Raw genomic sequence first — 6,484 nt, 5'->3', positions numbered from 1 at the left:
AAGGCAATCTTGAAACTTGAAACCATGTTGAATCTTGCTTGAATGCCATTAAATTATATGGAGGACAATTTTATTTTCTCCCACTCACTTGTACTGGTAACTGTAATTTTAAATTGTAATTCCACTCTGTCTCCTAGTATGGCCGTCTCTTTATTGTGTGTGAGACATTATTCTACTTATTCTGTATACTTAGTGTTAATGCAGGAAATAGTGTTAACACTAGAAATTAATGTGTATTAGCTATTGAATTTCAAATTCACCTGTTCACTTCCTCATCTAAACAAGGCTATAGATAAACAAAAGCTTCAGGTACATTTTAAAATAGAATTTACAAGTCAAAACAGTCTTGCATCTCCTTCCTGAAACTCCATGACCTTTCATAGAAATAAAGGCAAGGATGGATGCTCTCATTTAAATTATCTCTATTCATGCAATGCTGTAATTATAAAAATTCTGACCATTTTCACATACATTGCACACCATATATACCATTGCCTTATTTATAGTGCAAATAAATATGCATATATACTCATATATACTTTTATATGTACCTAAGATACTATCTATGTCAAGAAGATGTAAAGTTTCCCCATGAATCTCAAGATGTTAAAAGAATTTCTGCTTTCTCATTAGAATCAAATCCATTTTGATGTACGTACATACGTATCAGTTACTGAATTTTAACAATGTTTTAATTTAAAAATTAACTCCAGCTCTCTTTCATTCTTTCACAAAGATAGTTACACAAGTAGGTGTAACTGTGGTGGAAACTACTATCAAAGTTTGGCTGTTTGAAACTCTAGTAGGATCATGCATCTTCAGTCTAATCTCAATTCTAATTCTAATGTGATCTGGGTTACAATATCTAGTCATCCAGAAAATATTTCCCTCCCAGGAATGTGTTTAGTTGGCAATAGACAAATAGCAAGTCTCTCAGGAATGTGTGGCTCTCTTGTAATTAGTTTGGAATTCTTATTAAAATAATTCTGTGTTTAAAAAAAAAAAAAAAAAAAGAAGAAGAAAAAACTGTGGACTTTAAAGTTGTTTTTTTTGTTCTTTGACAATCTAGGTGATGTAGATTATACACAATTCACAAGCTCTCTTTTCTCCTCATGCAAGTGTATGTTGATTAGTTCTAACAACAACCAACTGCGTAGCATGAAATGGTATCAAACTGTTGTGGTCCAGTCGTCAGTGTTACTGTTTCTATTTGATCATTCCTTCACACTCTCAGAGAGATAGGACAAGAGGAGAAAAAAACTTTGTTGTTTGTTTTAGGGAGGAGGATGTGTTATCTGTTTGCCACAAACAGTGAAAAATGGAGAATTGAAACAATATAATTGAGAACAAAATAGCTCTGCTGATGGGTAACAGGTAGGGGGAGAATGTTTTGCAGATTTCTTCCTTGCCTGGAATGATGAGGGTCTGGTAAACAGCATCGAAGAGAGAATTATAGAAGGAAGCACCAAAGGTTGTAACAGTCCTGAGTGAAAAACAAAATGTAGGAGTGGGAAGACAAGACTTGTTGTTGTTGATGATGTTCTGTTTGTTTTAGAAATAAAGGGGCTAAGAAGGATAGCAGAGAAGTAGGGGACATTATGTGGGGTCCACGCACCCAGAATATTTAAAATTTAATTAAATGAAGCATTTTTAAAAATCTTATCTAACAATGAAGTAATCTACATTTGAGTATCATCTGTTTGCTGGGGTATGAATCCATGGCCCTCAGGGAATATAATAAACGCAGGTCATGTCCATGAAACCGAATGTTGCATTTTGGATGCAATTGTCTAGCATATCTGTCTAACTGCCAGATGTGTAAAACCTCATGAAGACAGACAGCTCCCCACTGGGTCTGCATGTGAGGAAGGTTCCTGTGCAATGTTTTAATTAAGGTTATTTATTTCTTTATTATGATGATTGCACATGAATCACTCCAGGGGTGGAGGTGTAGGAACAGTATAAATGTTATACAACAGTAAGTAAAGGGAAAATTTGAAGTTTTAGAAAATAAACGAGCAGCTATGTACTTCTGATGCAATTTAAAAATAAAAGCAGAAAAGTTTCTTTAAGATCTCTCCAAGAATTGCAAGTAAATAACATTATCTTATTAGTCTTCTTCATTTAACACAGATGATTGGCAGTGTAACTCATAGTCATGTCCAGATCTTTCTTTAATTGATGCACTAACTTGCCACATGAAAGCTATCTGATGTGCATCTCCACTTGCAGAACTTAGTGAGACCTTTTGTTTAGGGTCAGGGTAGACATCAGTTCTTCCAGTTAAAGCATGGCCTGAATAAATCTCTAGTGGGGGAGCAGAGCAAAATAAGGAAAAAATTCTGCTTTATGACAACTAGACCCTCAGCTGTTTCTTCTCCATGTGTTCCTTGGTCTGTGTTTGGTAATTGGACAAGGTACAGATAGCTGGAGGTGAAATCCACATTGTACAAAGTATCCTCTGCTTGTGTGACTTTATATAAGCCTTTGGCTTTCTCTCTCTCATCTGAGCCATGGTTTTGCAACCAGGAACTCAAGTTCCCTGTTTATATTTCTAGAGACATCTCTCCATATGCAGATTCTTGCAAGTACAAATTCTTGCCTGTGGCACAGACTGTGTTTTGATACATAACAAAATATTTACATCCAGTGGTGCTCTAGAAGTTGAGTGGTTTGTGGCTTGTGGTTTTTGGTGTTGTTTTTTGTTTGTTTGTTTGTTGTTGTTTTTCCCTATTAGCTACTTTTGCTATTTAATCCTTGATTCATAAAAGATTATTTAACAGTGAAATTATTTATTTTCTCTCTGCCATTTTTATTTTCATCACTTAATTTGCACATTTAGAAAGTGATATATTTCAAGATGTTTTTGTCTGGCCAAGCTGGGCTTTTTAGATTGCTTCCAACATTGAAAATTGTTCCCTGCAGAAAAAAAAAATATAAAAATTGAAGCATTTCAACAGCTTGATTTACTTTCCATTGTACAACAATTTGAAATTCATTTGAGCTTTTCAGGTTTTCATGTGCACTTCAATTTGAATGAGATTTGGCATTTTTTTCACACAAAGACTTATGGGTAAGGGAATATCTCTCTGGCATTATAAACAAGAAGTTTGGTACCATCTATTAGGAGTTATGTTTACTCAACAGTTATTGTAAGATCATATGTCTGATTTTCTGCATCTGGTTATTTTAAACATTGCCACGTGCAATAAGGCACTGGAGCATGACTTACTGTCCAAATTGCAGTTTGTGTAATATGGCAGTACAGCCTGAGGAGTGCTGGTGCTGGTTATACCTGTTCAGCCACCTAGAAATTTCATTCTGACTATGGCTGTGGTCAGGAATTAGGAACTTCTGCTTCATTCTGTGGTTGGTTAGTTCCATGTAGTTTCTGTATGTCTCAGTAATATATTAATCCCCTTAGAAACTGGTTGCTTTATAACTACCACTTTTTTAGAGTTAATCCCCATATCTCAAATAATACAGGATTTTGCATGTGAAAATGCCCAGTTGGATACTTGTTGCTAAAAACAGTATAACTGTTCATATGGCCACGGTTTGCCATACGTACGCAGGTGTTTTTTCTGTACTGAAATGGAAACTACACTTCCAAAACATTTTTTGGATCTGCTCCCTCTTTATTTTATCTGCCTCCGCTTTATTTTGTTGGCAGTGTATCAGAAAGGTTGGTCTACTCTCTGAACCTTCTCAGCCTCTAAAGAGAATAAAAATACAGTGCTGGGTGATATTTTATTTGGTCTTTGCCGCACCTGTGTGCCGAATGTCCGTGCTAATAAATCAGTTGCTAGAAATGTCCACACTGGTGTCTCTTCCCTTCACACCTCACTGTTACATGAAGTTGGTGTAGAGCCAGCCCCTTCCAACTGTAGATTCCCTTCTGTGTAGGTTCTGTACTTTGAGAGCTAGACATTCAGAGTAGCAGAGACTTTGTAAATTGTTTCTACATTACACTGTGCTTATTCCATCATTGTACGTAAAAAAATTGCATTTGAAATGACAAAAAAAATTGAAAAAATTTGTCCCCCTTTGTTTTCCTTGTTCTCTCTTATTAACTTCCTTTTTTGTCTTTATAGCCCCTTGGTTTCTTTCTGCCTGTTCCCCTGGTCTCTCTCCATCTTTCATTTCCCCCTGCCGTTTCTGATTCCATCCCAAGCCAGTGCAGTCCGATACAATGCCTGCAGCACTGAGCTACAGCACATGGGGACATATCTGAGCTACCTTAAGACCAGATAATTTTGGGACAAACAGCACAGATTGTATTTTTGTTTCAAAGCCCAAATACGTAGCCAGCTCATCATCAAATATTGCACACACAGCCACTTTGTGCTACTGCTGGTATCTGCGCTAGTTCCCGTATGTGCAGGCACAGTGACTGCATTTTAGATACACCCTGAGTGCAATGCAACAAAGGTTAGAATATTCACTGCCTCTAGTTTTCAGCTGCTTAGTTATTGCTTACAGTAAAAACAGCACCCAACTTATTAAGGAGCTAGTGGCTTTAATCGGTTTCTCAGAGGCATGACCTGCTTATTCTGCAGGAAGCTGGTCTTAAACTCTGCAGGAAGAATGGCATCCATGATGTCTTGACTATGCTCTTCTAGGTTGCTTGAATATTTTTAAGTGTGTGGGAAGCATCAAAAGGATACAGGCAGAAAAAAAAAAAAATAAGGGATTTGAGTCTTTTATTGTTTGATAACTTACGGAAATGGTTTCTGAGCTTGAAAAAAACCCCAATTAATTAATTACGATGATTTTATATTTGTCAGAGGTTACTTTTTTCATCATGAGCTCCTTCTCATTTCAAATAGAACTTGATATTAAAGCAGTTTTATTGGATTTATTGGTTTGTGTACCTGTACCATTAAAAGTTTCAACATAGCTTTGTGTGTTTGCTGACTTTCAGTCTCTCTCTGATAAGTGGAATAGACAGAGAGAAGGCATCGTGCTTAGCAATGGTCAAATCTATAGCAGACTGCATTAGCTTGAGTGGGAGTGGGTGATGTGAGTGGCAAATCCATCTAGACAACCACTTTTCTAATATGGAATAAAGTGGTTCATAGCAGGCAAGGATAGAGGTGAGCAGTAATGGAATTTGTGAAGCTACTTTTTCAGTAGTGGTGGTGTGAACACAATATCCAGAGCACTGGCTTACTCATGACTCTAGATTAAGAGAGTGAGATGCTCAGGGAAAAGAGCCTCAGTGTTTTGGAAAGTCGGGTTGTTTCCCTTCAATTGTGTTTATTCCTTTGCAGCAGCACACTATATGTACAGCAGTATGGTGTTCCCTTGCTTATTACTAACACTGATTCAATAATCAATTATTAAATGCTTGAATATCTTTTTTCTCGAGAACACCATTTCAAATGGTTTGTGGAAGACTGGGTTTGTGTGAACTTAAGCTCTGTAGAAGACTAGGACAGTGCAAGTTCCCTAACCCTGGTACCACTGATTTGCTAGATTGCATTTGTACCTGTCTCTGGTGTTTGTTTGTTTGCTTGTTTTGTCTTAGCCACTATATCACTCAGGCTTTTCTGCTGCAGGGTCAGGATTTTATACAACTATATTTTTGTTGATTGCTGTAATGATTTCATTATGCTGGTAGTAGTTCTATTTCACATTGGAATCCACTTAAAATGTAATGTATTAGAAATACCATGGTATATTACATTAACTCCAAGTTATGGTACCAACTGTCTTTAATTTAAAAGACCTTGAAGGGTTAGATTTATGAGACATACATGCTCGAGGTAGAAATTCTTTTGAAAAAGTATATTTAACTCAGTTTAACAGCAGGTCAGCTTAGTAAAAATAGAAAAGGAATATTCTTTTCTTAGAATGAGTGCAAAATGTGTCCCATTCTTTGTTATTCTTCTAGGTCTTTTAAAATCCATCTGCAGCCATCCACTGAGTGCTCTGGGCACTCTACAGGGTGAATTAGAGACTTAGACAGGCTGGAGAGTTGGGCAGGGAGAAACCTGATGAAGTTCAACAAGGGGAAGTGTAGAGTTCTGCATTTGGGGAAGAGAAACACCATGTACCAGTACAGGTTGGGGGCTGACCTGATGGAGAGTAGTGTAGGTGAAAGGGACCTGGGGGTCCTAGTAGACAGAAGGATGACCATGAGCCAGCAATGTGCCCTTGTGGCCAAGAAGGCCAATGGCATCCTGGGGTGCATTAGAAAGGGTGTGGTTAGTCGGTCAAGAGAGGTTCTCCTCCCCTTTGATTCTGCATTGGTGAGGCCGCATCTGGAGTATTGTGTCCAGTTCTGGGCCCCTCAGTTCCAGAAGGACAGGGAACTGCTTGAATGAGTCCAGCACAGAGCCACAAAGATGATTAAGGGATTGGAACATCTCCCTTATGAGGAAAGGCTGAGGGAGCTGGGTCTCTTTAGCTTGGAGAAAAGGAGACTGAGGGGTGACCTCATCAATATTTTCAAATATGTAAGGGGTGAGTGTCAGGGGGA

Source organism: Chaetura pelagica, unplaced genomic scaffold, assembly GCF_000747805.2.
Source record: "Chaetura pelagica isolate M959 unplaced genomic scaffold, ChaPel_1.0 scaffold10, whole genome shotgun sequence".
NCBI lineage: Eukaryota > Metazoa > Chordata > Aves > Apodiformes > Apodidae > Chaetura > Chaetura pelagica.
This window is presented reverse-complemented; position numbering follows the sequence as displayed.